The following is a 15594-nucleotide window of genomic DNA, read 5'->3' on the forward strand; positions in this document are numbered from 1 at the left end:
GTCCTAGATGGAGATCCTTCTCGAGATGAGATGGATGGGCTGAATGCTGAAGATGAGGACTGTTCCTTGCTCCAATGCTGAGGTCCACCCTTCGATGCCAGCTTCCCTCTATGTAGGAGATAGGAATGATGACTTATATGCTGAATATGCTGCCTATATGCTGAATATGCTGATATGCTGAATGAACTGCTGTCCCACTGTCTTTCCCTTGTCTCTTGGGAAGGAAACGCTGAAGGGATGGCTTTGGAACTGATGCGATGATGATCTGATGCTGAAACGCAGATGCTCTCCTTGTTGCCTGAGAAGGAAACGCTGACGAGAAGGATGCGTTTGCTGAACTGAACTGGATGATCTATGCGTTGAGCTGGGATGCGTTGATGGACTGAAAACGCTGATGACTGGACTGCATGGATGTGCCTCTTATTTATATGTGTGAACTGGTGCTGGTCGGCCAGCCTTGCTGAATGCTCACGACTAGCAATAATGCCATAAATGCTAGTCGGCTGGTCATAAAGGTTGTCGGCTGCTGGTGCACATATGCTGTCGGCTGATGTAGCTAAATGCCTTACAATGCTCATGATGACTAAAGTGCTGATGTTGGTGATGAAACACCCCCATATGATGCTCATACTGATATATGCCTGAATAAATATCTTGATGAATGCTTGATGATGCCATGCCACTTGTACACCTAATGGGTGTGCACGTGACAAGTGGAGTTGTGGCTGTGTTTTCTGCACCGGCATCAGATTTGGTGAGTTCTCTTGCATGTGGAGTTGCCAGACAAGTGGCTGTACATTTTCTTCCTCCTCCACAAGTCCCTGCCCTTCTGGTAGGCGGTTCCCCGTGGATCTTGGACTGTTTTGCTGTTGTCCCGCCTCTTTCTCTCTACGGTTTGAGAGGGAGCTGATTGTTCTTGGTGCCTCGCTTCGTTGGAAAGCACTTGAGAGAAGTGTTTCAGAGCTGAGATTTGTTCTTTGCTGCTGTGGATATGGCTCCCCCCCTGCACGAACAAAGATGACAAGTTGAAAGGACCCAACTACGCCCATTGGAAGCTTCAAATGCATGTCTGGTTCATCCACAAGGGTTTGTGGAACATTGTTCAGGGCACTGAAAGGAAGCTCGAGAGTCCTCAAAACTCTAGGAGGTGGACTCAGGATCAGGAGGATGAATTTATTGCAAAATTACAAGACTGGGAGAATCGGGACTCAAAGGCACATTCTGTGCTTGTGCGGACCATCACCGAGGTCTCACCAACAGTGCAAACTCTCTCCAGTGCTCATCAAGTATGGTCAAAGTTGAAGGATCTCTTTGCACAAGATTCATCGATGAGGGCAGTTACCTTGCAAGGGCAGCTCTACGGTTTGTTATTTCCAAAAGGCAATTCCATGCAGTCTTTTCTCATGAAGGCCAAGGTTATCCATGACTAATTACTGGCTATGGGTGCTGCTTTGTCCTCTTCTCAGTTGGCTGCTCTTATCCTCACCAAGTTTCCTCCGGACTATGATGTGATTTCTCGATCTTTGCGGTGCCAGGTCACATCCACTCAGTTGGATTTTGATGATCTTAGCTCCCTACTTTTGGAGGAGGAGTCCGTTCTCATCTCACAAGGTAAGTTGAAGGTGTCAGTCAACAGTTCTGACCAAGCACTTTTCTCAGTTCAAAAGAAAGGTCGGAGTCGCTGCTTCTCTTGCGAGAAAAGAGGACATCTGTCCAAGGATTGTTTGTCCAAGAAGAAGGACAAGACCAAGGGCAAGGCTTCATCTCAAAGAAAAGGCAAAGACACGACACAGGATAGTGATACACACTCTAGTACCACTTCCAGGGCTCCCAAGGCACTTCCAACTCAGAAGACCCCAAATGGTGTGCTTCTCTACTATACATGCAGTTTCCCTCCATGTGCTTCCAGCCAAAAGAGGTTTGTGGGCGAGAGAGGGGGCTGATTACAGCTCCACCTTCTAGTGCATGGGGACCGTGATTCGGAGTTTCAAGCATTAGACATCTGGCAGGACATGGTTATCTTTGGTACAGCAAAGATTATGAACTGGATCTGTTCCAAGTTCATTGTTCCAGGCTTTTGGGACGTGATGTGTTCCGTCCACTGTTGGGGATTATGGACGCGGTGTGTCCCACAGCTCATCATCTATTCTTGGAGTTCACTGCACACTTGTGTAGGAATTCGTAAGTTCCTTGTTGTTCATGGTGACATCTTGTTTCAAGGAAACAAGTTGGTAGGTGCTCTCTCCGATGTGATTCTAGTATTCGCGGTGCTGGAGGGTCCATGGTTGCATCTTCATCGACTTATCTTCTTCCGACTCTTGCACAGGAGGTGTTAGAATTGTGCATCTCAGTGTTCTGGCGCTTCTACTATTTATCTGACATTTTATTGTATTTCTCCTATTTATTTGTCCTGTGAGCAGTCGGCCAGCCCTAGAGGCAATCAGCCAGCTCACTGAGACACTATATAAGGAGTTCCCCTTTATTCACTTCTTCATCCAATCCACTTGCACATAGTTCAACATCCAATTGCTGGCCATTGCCATTGTAAAGCTTTACTACTGTTATAAAAGGTGATCTTGTCCCACTCTCTCTATCTCCTTTGCACTCTCTCATATGTTTATTGTTTATGCTTCCGCCTCTGCTATCTCCTTCAATAATTACTCTTGCATTTAACCCAATAGTCTTACATGGTATGTATAGGAGCTCACAACCATAGCCAAAAGATACCCTTATAGGAGCTAGAAAAAACCTTGGAGGAGGCAAGATCGGCATCCTCGTTTTACCACCTCACTTTGGGCCGTGCTCGACAATAATCACCACGTCATTATGGCCTCGCTCAACGATGTGGTGCGATCCTCGAAGGGTGCACTCACATTTAATAGTTTGTCAATCCTAGGTGACCAAGGCGATTAGCACCTCAATGAGCATGTAACATGCTTACAAAAGCATGACTAGATTAACGTTAATCAAGCATTGCTTAATATTAATAAACACTAATCACTTTAATTGCAAGTACACACAAAGAAGACAAGATGACCTAATCTACTTTACATATTACAAACATAAATATTTACAACCTGATGTAGTTTATATATTACAAAACACAAATATTTACAATAGTGAACTTGGAATTCTCCTTTACTCCAATTCCACCTAGGAAAAACTAGTCATTGTAACCTAGGCAAATGGCTTGCGGTTCCAAAAAACTCACCTTTTAGAACCAAGAAAGATAGTCACCATGGATTTCTTTCCTTCCTAGAGACCTTAGCTCAAACGATGGCATTTGCCATATTTTAGAGACCACAAAGAGTCTTTGAGTTAGAACAAGCAAAGGTTGTCATGGACTTCTATCACTTTCTTCTCTCAAATGATGCAAACTCTCTCAACAAGACCAAGACAAGCACAAGCAAATATTTTTCAAGAAGGCCTATTCAAGAGGTCCCAACACTATTTCCACCTTTGTCTATTTGCTTAGCTATCATCAATGCTACAAGCTTTTGTCGTAAAAAAGTTGTTTGGGTGACTATTGTTTGCTTAACTAAATTGGCTAGGTGACTTGCGTCCACAAAAAGAACAAAAGTCCAAAACTTTCCCTAACTTTTAATCATGCCATGGTAGGACTAGGTATGTAAAGTTAACTTGTTAGCATTGTTACTATAATGTCTATGTAATCTAAGAAGTAAGATCTTTGACCTCCTCTAGAAAAGAGATTCCTCTTATTGTCATTTTTATCACCACCATGGATCTTGGTCTATTTGGTTTAGTTCATTGCATGAATGATGAAGTGCATAAGCTATAGCAACCTATGTTGAGAGAGAAAACATTAAGGAGCCTTGTTCAAAAAGTTTGTGCTTCTAGTCATCATGGCCATACAATGATGTCATCATGCTTCTAGATTTCATCCATGCTTTTAGATATCATTGCCGTACACTCATGTACATGTCATGGCCGTACACTATGTACAATAGGCAACAGTCATACACTAGGATTTCAAGAGACCATGAGTTTGATGCACGTCCATTCAATGCCAAAACATGCAACACTTCAACCAAGGATCTAATGGCAATCTCTTTAACGCATTCAACCGTTCAATCAAAGGTCTAACACAATCTTCACACAAAAAGAGAGCGAAGCATGATTACCTGAGGATCCATAACAGTTCATTGGTTTCTCCAAAAGAGTGAAGTGTGGCTGATCGATGCACGACGCTACGTCTGATGACCAAGGTTTTCAAAAAATGTTCTATTTGAGATACAAAAGGGCCTTCACATGGATCCAAGGAGATGAGCAATAATAAGTAAGGAGAGAATCAAGCTATGCAAGCCATAAAGAGTGTTTGAATGTCAAGCAAGACTTCATGCCATGGAAGATGCAGGAAGGGAGGCGAAAGTATCGAGATTTGAAGAGTGTTTTTGGAAGAGTGTGGGGGGCAAAGGCCATGTGAGTGTTGTAGGGGTACCTATTATAGTAACATACATGACTATACAAGTACTAAATATATATTAGCCCTACCTAACTCTTATGGGGGTTTTTAATGCGAACTTATGGGTTTCCTAGTGTGCAGTTTGAATTTAGCTTGTTAAGGTTGAGAGGTAGCTAGTTTATGTGCAAAGTGTAGTGGTGACAATTGAATCACTTTGCCTTTCCAATATAGCCAAAGCCCTTTCATGATCAAAATAATACATACGAGACTGACATCAACCAAGCTAAGAATTGAAAGCTTTGGAATTCTTGTTTTCTCTTATGTTCACAAACTTGTTTTGGCTTCAGAATCTAGGATCCAAGAGACCTAGAAAAAGTGAAAGCATATACACACGTTCATTGGCCCATTGGTGCTAATCTTTTAGCCCCACTTAGGCATCATTTTGATAATTCTTATTGCCTATCATTAAATCGTATGTCCCAAACCGGCCTTTATATTTATCCTGACCAACCTTTTATATTTATCCATTATATTAATCTTGGGCAATATCCCTTATTCCCCTAAAAAAAGTGGAAGCATACACACATGTTCATTGGCCCATTGGTGCTAATCTTTAAGCCTCACTTACGATCATTTTGATAATTCTTGTTGTCTACTACCATTCTCTTGAAATCTAGCATATTGAACCATGCTAGCACCTAATCTTCTTATTTTGTAATTTGGCACTACGTGAGCTCACATCATTGGATAGGGGTGATGCATTGGGACCATTTGGAGATTTGAAATAAGGTATTTGAATTCTTGTTGTCCATTTAAGCCTTTGATTGAGTAAAGATTAGTTTAGTGAGGAACACTACGAGATTCAAGACTCAAAGAGATTAAAGGAGGCATAAAAGTAACCTGAAGGAGTTCACCAAAGCTTGAGAAGTTCACAAGTGGTTTAGTCACCCTATGGAGCTCAATGACATTTAGTGGAGATCAAAAGAGACCTCATGGTTCCTTATAAAGGCTCAAGGATTTCCAAGGTGTTTAATAAGATACTAAAATATATATGACAATTAGAGATGCCCCATGCTTTGTTAATCCACATGTACACCATATGTAAAAAGTAGACATTAAGGTGGAGTGCCTTTAATAAAAGATATTGGAGAGTTGAAACATGAAGCCATGCTTGAACCTTTGTGGTTCCAAGCTAGAGCTCTTTTTGAGAAACCAAGATAGAGCACTACTCTTTCATGCCTTATGATGCCCCGTTAGCATTCCTTGGGGAAGACAAGCTAGGATGATAAGGCAGATCACACTACTATGTTCATGATGTCATGTTGTCTCCGTGTGCGAGCTTGGTGATGCCATGCTATAATGCACTCTTGGAATCCAGGTTAACCCTATTGGGAAGCCATGCATCAAAGATTGGATTCTAAGGTAGACACTATTGTGGTGCCAGTGTGGCTTCTCATGTAAAGCCAATGTGTCATGAGGGTCTAACCCGAAGGATGGGGAATGGTTTGCACAAAAACATTCCCCAATGTGAAGCCTTATTGAAGCCAATGTGGAGGGGAGACGATTAGGCCATGGCTTCTCATGTAAAGCCAATGTGTCATGAGGGTCTAACCCGAAGGATGGGGAATGGTTTGCACAAAAACATTCCCCAATGTGAAGCCTTATTGAAGCCAATGTGGAGGGGAGACGATTAGGCCATGGCTTTGTGCACAAGGATCCCAAAGGATGGTGGGTTGGAGCAAGAACATTTAAGCACCAATTAAGTGGATTAGGGTGTGGATGATATTTCCTTTTATGTATTCCTGCATTGTTGAAATTGATAGCACATATAACATATAAAATCAATAAAAAAACAGACCATGAACACTTATTCACTTGCATAAACACCCATAATTAGGATAAGGAATCTTAAAACACCACATACAAGCCCAATAAATATTCAAAAACTAGAAAAACCTAGCCAAAACACCTCTTAGGTTGGGGGACGTGTGAGCCCACAGTCTTGTGAAAATCAGATGTGAGTCTACAAGAACATAAAGGGAGCCTATAGGGATGTTATATGATCCCACAAAGATATGACTTGGGTCTATCCAACTGAGACCAAGTATAAGATGTGGCATGGGCCTAGGATAATTAAACCTAATATTGTACTACTAACTAATTAAAATTACCTTAAAAAATCATCATATAATATGTACAAACATCAATTTCCAAGAAATATCATCGTCCTCCTCAATAATACCATTGTCTTACATAAACATGAAGCCCCATGTACCACTTAGAATAATTCGTGCTCAAGTGTGCCTATTTCATTAAAACAAAAACATGTGAGCCTATTTCATAAAAAAGTATGTGAGCCTAGCTAATTGCATGAAATGTGAGCCTAGCTAATTGCATGAAATGTGATCCCAGCTAATTGTGAGATAAGCCCACAAGGCATGAGTCCATATAAAAAGTGATCTATGAGAGACGTAATGTAAGTCGTGAGTCTAGCTCACCAAACTTATGTGAGCGTATTTCATATAAAACCATGTGAGACTATTTCATCCAAATCTATGTGAGACTCACTAACATAAACGTGACGTGAACCCACAAGGCATGATGTGATCCATCTAGAGGCAGAGGGTTTTACACAAGCATCCCCTTATGTTTCACTGCCACCACATGATGCAATAGGCATGCTAAGGGATGGCATTTGAAATTGGAAGAGGGGTTGCCACACATAGCACCTAAAGGCCTAGATTTGGTCTTGAGCACCTAAAGGCCTAGATTTGGGCAAGACCAATCCAATCCACATCTAAAGATCCCATTTAGTACCGAGAGAAGTTTGATCAAGTTTGCAAAGCCATGGGAAATATTAATTATCCCACCAAGGTCTACTCACACTCAAAATTTATTTTGAAGGAAAAACATGAGGTAAGTGGTTTATAGTGGTTTAGGGTACTAGAAAAATGCTAACTATGAGATCTTAAGACACACTTTCATTGTGGGATTTTCACCCAGTGGAGAGAAAAATTCATTGTGTAACTTTCACCCACAATGGAGGCCCATTGCATGAGACCATGCGAGCCTACATTGCTAGAGCCAAGTATCTCGATATGAGATGCAATCCCATAGGCTGGATGACCTATAACTCATTAATCAATTCATGATCAGTATCAAGAGCAAGAGGCTTTATGAAAATCTTTATAGGTCTAAACATTATGTCTTTGTTGAGATGAGAATTTCCTTTATAGGCAATTGACCTAGTAGACAATCTGTAAGACATGGATGTAGAAGTTTTCCTAAACTAAGAGATAAAGGGATGCATGATCCAAAGCCTCTATGGCTAAGGGAGACCAACCACTACCAAAAATAGTCCTTGTGAAGGACAGAATTCAAGCTTAACAGATCATGGATGATGAGAAACTTTATGATATGGTGGGATGACAAAGTCAATCTCATAACATTGTCATGAGACATTTACGGATGCCAATTATGTTGTATAGCTATGTACACATGTAGGCATAATAAATGGCCACCACATGGTTGCTATTTAATGAGTAGATGTGTAAGCCACATGTGAATGCGAGCTTGTAGTCAAGTGTGCTTAGAATAAAAATAAGACCTAGAAGATACATGAAAACATTTTTTATTATGGAGCTGATTAGAAGAGATATACACACTAATTGAAGTGACGAAAAGCTTTAGTTCATGCCCCATTGTGTTCTCCATATGTTTTATAAGTGACTGATAGCATATTAGTGTAGTGTATCAAACTTAATTAAGTGGATATTACTACCATGGAAGCTACAATTTCCTTACTCAAGTTGGTATCGAAGAGGAGTTCCTAAAGCTCAAACACAACCCACAAGACTTGGTCCAGGTAAGTTTCATGACCTACTCCACATTTCTTAGCATTAATATGAGCCTTGTATGAAGCTATATGAGCTAGGAAAAGGCCCCAAGTTTCTATAACTATAGGCAACAAAAAATATAGTAAAACAGGGTGCTTTTAATCAAAAAGTTTAGGTATATATGAAGCCATTTAAGCATGAGAACTTAAATGACATAATGTTAACAATGTATTAAGCTAACTCTAGATCGAAATAGTAAGTGATTTGGTGCATTGGTAGTGAGAAATCAAGCAAATAGGACATTTACAATTTACACTAAAATTTGGTTGTGAGAAATAAAGTAAATATTGAGCTACAATTTAAAATAAAATAGGACATTTATAGTTTACACTAAAATAGGACATTGGTGGTGAGAAATCAAGCAAACATTGAGCTAAAGTTTACACTAAAATAGGATATTTATAGTTTTTATTATCATTTTGAGGTCCTTGCTCAAGGTCTTTTCAAGAGCCCTCTTGTGTGAGGTTTAACCTTTGAATAGGCTAAGTGGATATAGTGATATCCTAGTAAAAGGTTAAAGCATGTGTTATTAATAAAGGTTGTAGGAGGCAACTAAAGACCATCACATGTATGATGCAAATAGTGCTTGGTGTTTGATTAAAGCTATAAGAGTGTTGTAGATCTTATAAATATTTGGATTAAAAAGTTGGAATGCATATGTATTGATGTATTAAAGTGGGAACACAACTATATAGTGGACAAATTTTGCCTAAATTGAATGTACTGTTGCTCATATATTGGCATTGATGTTGTGAATGCTATTGGATGGTTGTGAAATTATTTTAGCTCTTGGAAGAGTATTTTAGGCCTGATTTGGGGAGGTCATTTGGTTGTAAGAACTTATTAAGGTGAGCTAAATATAAGTAGTATTGCGTTGACAACTCATGTTGTGGGTGTTTTACATAGTGTTAACTACTCATTGTCATAGTGTTGTTGTTGGGAAACCATGGTAAAGTCGAGTCTATCTCAAATCACATGTGAGAAACTTGATAAGAATACTTTTCGTGCATGGAAATTTCATATACAAAAATTTCTAATGGAAAAAGGCATGTAGGTATTTATTTACAAGTGATGAGAAAGAGCTAGGAGAGAAGGCTCCTGTGGAGAGTATAAGGCATGGGAAGAAAGAGCACCATGTAAGGTGCTACATTGGGTTTCTATTAGTATTAGTGACTAAATGATTGTGTATATACAAGATGTACTCCAAAAATAATTATGCTCCATTATTATGGGTCTCTATGAGACAAACATAAAAGATGGGAAGAAGCAAATCATGATGCAAGAGTAGCATGAAACAAGGTTACCATGTCTATCTTAGAATATGTGTAAAAGATGAAAGGTGATGCAGATTCATTAGGTACCATTGGTTAACCCCTTGGTGATGATGATCTTCTTAGAGGCTGTATTAAATGGTCATGGGAAGGAATATAAGCTATTTGAGACTTCTATTAATGTTGTGAGAACTATCCACGTTTTGCAAAGTTGGTACCTCTCCTTGTTGTGAGTGAGGAGATTAGACTAGGAGGACCTACAAGTCATGTAGGTATAGGTGAACATGCCTTCTACACTGATAGAGGTAGAGGAAGTAGGGAAAGAGGCTCTGGTACATGTACAAGTAGAGGCCGAGTCCAATGGCAAGGCCAATCACAACAATAATAATAACCCCAACAATAGTCTTTCGAGGTGGCTTTGGATATGGTTTTAGAGGTAGGGAAACCTCTAGAGGAAGAGGATCAGACTAAGAAATTAGAATTCTAGATGCTTTTATCATGGGGCAAGTAGAGGCCGAGTCCAATGGCAAGGCTAATCACAACAATAATAATAACCCCAACAATAGTCTTTCGAGGTGGCAATCTTTCGAGGTGGCTGTGGATACGGTTTTAGAGGTAGGGAAACCTCTAGAGGAAGAGGATCAAACTAAGAAATTAGAATTCTAGATGCTTTTACCATGGGGCAAGTAGGGCCACATACATAAAGAGTGTTGGAAGAAGAAATATGATGTCAAAAATGGCAAAGTGTAAGGCAACTATCTATCAACAAGTGGCAAGGATGATAAACATGAACATTTGTTTGCTAGCTATGATACATAGCATGAGTTCAACCATTGTTGTTAATGCACACGATGATGTATGGTATATGGACTCTGGTGTTTCATATCAAATGGCATGAAATGGAAATTATGACTACTAGAGGCTATCATGTATCTATAGATGATGACGCTACTCACTCAATTATGCATGTTGGAAAAGTACCTTTGAAGTTACAGGATGGAAAAGTTAAGCACTTGAGTGATGGAAACAAGTGCAAGATTATCATAAAAGGTAAGAAGAATGAAAGGTTGCTTACATTGGGTTAGTATGCCCAAAGTGAAAGATGCTTTGTTTGTAAATGGTACATGTGTCCTTTTTGGTAAAAAAGGATTGGTCATGTGAATATTGAGAGGTTGAAGACTACGTAGGAAAAAGGCATAGTGAAAGGATTCATTAAACAAAATTTGGACTAAAAAAGGATCCTCTAAGAAATGTCATGTTAGCTTTTTCTAAAAAATGGCCTAATGGTTAAATTTTTACAAGTTAAATCAAAATTGCTCCATCGGTAGTACATGGTTTAACTCATAAGGAGAGTTTTATGGGATATAAGTCACTTGAAAGTTTTTGGATGTGCGACTTATGTGTATGTGCTTGTAAAAAGAGGTCAAAGCTTGACCCTAAGGTAGAGAAGTGTGTATTCATTAGATATTAACTTGATAAAAAAGGCTATATGTGTTACAACCACTCAAGAAATTGATGATAAGAAGGGATGATGTCTTTGATGAAATGAGTTGTTGACATTTATCAAAGGATGAAGATTCAAGGGTTGATTTAGATGATGGTGTGGCTACTTGAAAGCCACACAAGTACTATGTCAAGACCACAATATTTAGCACAGGTGTGTCCACAGTTACTTCACCATAGATAGGTAGGTTGCCACAAACTAGTCCATGAGTTGTGCCAAGTAGAAAGGGCATTAGTTGTGGTGGTAAAGAGGAAAATGTGCATGCCTGAAGGAAACAAAAAGAGAAGGTTTATAATTAGCTTGGAAATGTACATGATGTGATAGGTGAAAGTGTAAACATTGGTGACATACCTAGTGGGTGAGATCAAGATACCTAGATGATGAATTTGGGGTACCATCTCTACACACCTAGTGTAAGGACGACAAGGTCTATGCATTCCCCACAAGGAGGTCATCTAGAGTCAGATATCTAGTACATTTATGATAGCAATCTTTTTTACTAGGCATATTATCAAAATTGGATTTGTTAGTAGACCACTTTTGATATGTGGGCTGTTAAGGAAATCCTACCCTAACATGTTGTGAGAAGTTGCCTATCTACCAAGCTTGAGCTAGGCTCAAGAGCTCCACCGCTCCACCGTAGCAGCTCGTCTCATCACCACTGTCCTCCGCACTCGTTATCACCCCGAGGTGGTTGCTCTAATCCAACGGGTGATGGAAGCCCTCTCGCGAAGATCGCATGGGATTTCCATGGAAGAGGATCGCGTTGGCAACCTAATCACGAGAGAGAGAGAGAGAGAGAGAGAGAGAGAGAGAGAGAGAGAGAGAGCATGAGGAAACAAGTGAGCTTTGATACCATAAAGAGAATGTAGGGGAGAGGAAGAGCTTGAGTTACTTGCAAGAAAATACACACACATAAGAGAGAGTAAGACACGAGAGAGAGAGAGTGGATGGTTGAATTTTCTTCTATCTTCCCCTCTTCTCTACAAAAATTAACATAAAGAGATAAGAGTACATACTGTAAGGAAGAGTACTCTCCTACTATAACTTATAATGGTCAATCCATAGTGTGAACTTGACTATATGAGCTCATGCTATAACTATGCCATACTCTAGTAATCCAAATATGGTTCACATAGCTTATCGTCCACTGGTGGCATATTAACCATTATCTCACCAACCGTGCCATCGACTTTAGTGTCACACCCATGTGGGTTATTATCAATGTTTGCAACACTAGTTGAACTTGATATCTTAATAGAGCTCACACGCGTAAAATCGCTACACTATAAGAGGTTGAGACCCTAGCACACAACAAGCTAAATCTCATAGATGTATTCTCAAAGAAACCTTTTGAAGAGTGAAAGGATTTTAAGAGAGTTGTGGATGCCAAGAATAAAACTAGAGTAGTAACTATTGCATAATTGAGATAGAAGAGAAAGCTAGTCCACAACAAGAGTAGATCCTGCCAGAAGCTGAAAAGATGGTTGACATCCTAATAGATGCAACTACAAACATCATGGACCTTTCCATCCCTCTACTACTACCATTTGATCTCCTTGAGCTGCAACACCATAGCCCCTATGGCTCCATCTTCTTCAACATAACATATACATAGACAAGGACATCTCCATATCAACATTTTAGAGAATCCTCTCCAAGGTGCCATGGGCCTCCCAACCTACCATAACCATGATTTCTTTAAAGAATGCGATCTTATCATAGATCGCTCCATCATCTTTCATTTCCCTCACCATGTCTTGTGCCTCAAGTTCTAATCTTGGTGTCGCCCACATTCTTTGACCATTTGGAAGAGGGCAATTTCATTGACCTCTTTGGTCTTGAAGAACTATTCCCCTACCCAGCATCGACGACCATTTGGAAGAGCGTATTTTCATTGACCTCTTTGGTCTCAAAGACCTCTTTCCCTACCTAGAATCGATGACCCTCTGCTCTAGCACACTATGGATGATACATATAAATATCTCACATCAGAGGAGAAACATAGTTTACATGCCTATTAGCATCTTGGTACTATATCAATTGATTTGGAAGCAACAACTATAGCTCATGAAGACCAATTTAGCAACATTTATTCGACACTATCCATGTGATCTACACACAAGATGTTTCTAATGAATGAATATGGGGAGGAGACTAATGATATTGCCATGGACAAGGATAGGGATGACAATGATTTGTTTGGCAAAGCAAGGAGCAAATAGCAAAGGAGTACTAGACATCTTCATCAGGTGGTGGCCCGACGAGGCTCCCCAACACCTTTCCCCATCAGGACCCTCTTTAGATGCACACACTCTAGAAGCTTTTGCCCAAGGCAAAATTCAAAGAACTTCATGCCTAACCCTCAACTTCAACCCCCCTCTTGTTGCCTCCTCTTTGACACCCACCACTCCACCCACGATTACAACCCCTCCCTCTCCAACACCACCATCGCCCCTTTTGTCTCGAAAAGGTTACTAGGACTACATTGAAGGTGAACATGAGGAGGCACCAGAGATATCGGAGACTAATCCAACTGCTGCTGCAGATGTAAAAGAATTCAAGGACTGGAATCAAGGAGCAAGGAAAGTCTTGTATTAGCTTTCTATTAGTATATAGGACACCATGATTGGGCATATACAGGATGCCAAGTCACCTAAGGAGGCATGGGACACCTTGGTGAAGTATTAAACAGGCACGAAAGATTCAGTTGAAGAATGAGCTTCATATTGTAGAGAAGAAGAATATGTCCGTGAATGATTATGCCTTGAAGATCAAGGGCATTGTGAAATCCCTTGCATCATTTGGTGTTTCTGTTGTTGATGATGATAAGGTGGAAGCATGTTTATGTGGTCTCAAGCCACAATACAAGGTGTTCAAAAAGTCTATTCAGACTTGGGAGATGTGCACTCTTGCCGCACATGTCGGAGCTAGGGACTTGCCAAGCACCGTGTGCGAGCCACGAATGGCTGCAAGCACACAATAAGGAAACCAGCAAGCTCAAAACAGGGAGCAATGGTGTGTCACTCACCGCTCAGACCGCCGTCGTGAATTCTCGCGTCGCGATGAAGAAGGAGTCGCCGCCGTTGCTCTACCACCTCGCCCCGCCCCGCCGTGCCGCCATGCAATGCTCGATCTCCACCGTGCCGCCACGCAATGCTCGATCGCTACACACACACACACACACACACTCTCTCTCTCTCTCTCTCTCTCACACACACACACACACACACACGCACGCACATGCACACGCTGGAGAAGGAGATGGAGAAGATGAAGCAAGAGCACTCCTTGTATTCAACACTCATAGAATGAGAGGTTTTAGGTTACATTTGACTTTTATATGTGACCTGGCCGTTCACACATGGGTGCCCACACATGGTCGGCCGATCCTAACACTTATCCTGATGAAATTTGAGGTGCGCCTCTCATCGGCAATCACCCAATCCCCTTACCCTTTACATGTGGTGCCGACAAGCCCGGCCCAATGACTCAGAATACGTAAAATAGATATATGACGTAAAAAGTAATACGTCTCAATGTCTGCCACATAGGTTAACATGCCCCCCTTCCTGATGTAGATTCCGTCCTCGAAAGCTATGGTATGGTAAGCTCGACAGGGTTTGTTGTGGTAGACTATATCTGCAAAATAGGGAAGTAGAGTGAAAGCATGCTTGGTCTTCAAAAGATATAGAGTGAAAGCATGCTTGGTCTTCAAAAGATATAGAGTGTATCAAAAATAAAATCAAGCATGCTAGACCACAATGGAAGTATGCCATGAGAACCTAGTTTAAGAGGTCACATTAAGGAGCTAGCGTAGTAAATTAACAGGAGTTTAAAATTATTGAAAGTAATTCAAGAGTTAGCAAAGTGTCGAAGGTTAATTAAGGTCTACAACTGGCCTAAGTCAAGGAAAATTACCAAGCTTAATAAATAAACAGATGACCACAATGTGTCTATTCTAAGAACAAGCTAATCCCAAGAGTCTAAGGACATAAGAAATATCAGAGTCATAGGAGTCTTTTGCCTTTATTTCTTTTATGCTGTGACAATTTTTACAAACAATGGCGACCTCTTGAAAGCAAAACTAGCATCAACCCTGGTGCCATGTTTACCACACAAGGCCTTCTCCAAGAATCTACTAGCTCACCTTAGGCAAGGCGACCCCCTACCAACCCAGGGCATCGGTCTGGGGAGTGGTCTATACCAAGTGTCAATAGGGCGATAGGCCGGCATCGGTCTGGAGTGGCCTATACCAAGTGTCAATAGGGCATCGGTCTGGAGTGGCCTATACCACACAAGGCCTTCTCCAGGAATCTACTAGCTCACCTTAGGCAAGGCGACCCCCTACCAACCCAGGGCATCGGTCTGGAGTGGCCTATACCAAGTGTCAATAGGGCGATAGGCCGACATGAAAGCACATAAAACAGACATACATTGCCATTTTTTGTAGGCCTTTCTTTTTATTTTTTATTTAGAACGTCGAACGTGAGTACATGC

The 15594-nt window shown here is 40.8% G+C and overlaps 1 protein-coding gene across 3 annotated transcripts in view; it reads right to left on the reverse strand.

Annotated features, from left to right (window-relative positions):
* LOC147610756 (uncharacterized) overlaps positions 1-4438 on the reverse strand; it is a 53265-nt gene extending 48827 nt beyond the window's left edge. For 2 of the 3 annotated variants that reach the window (XM_086785245.1, XM_086785243.1), the window contains exon 1: positions 4143-4438. The gene's annotated coding sequence lies outside the window, so the exon portion shown is untranslated. The remainder of the gene's footprint in view (positions 1-4142) is intronic. The other variant, XM_086785244.1, reaches the window with a different exon arrangement.
* Positions 4439-15594: the final 11156 nt, after the last annotated feature.

This window comes from Cibotium barometz, chromosome 48 (genome assembly GCF_041138505.1).
Source record: "Cibotium barometz isolate CiBa-2024 chromosome 48, ASM4113850v1, whole genome shotgun sequence".
Taxonomy (NCBI): Eukaryota; Viridiplantae; Streptophyta; class Polypodiopsida; order Cyatheales; family Cibotiaceae; genus Cibotium; species Cibotium barometz.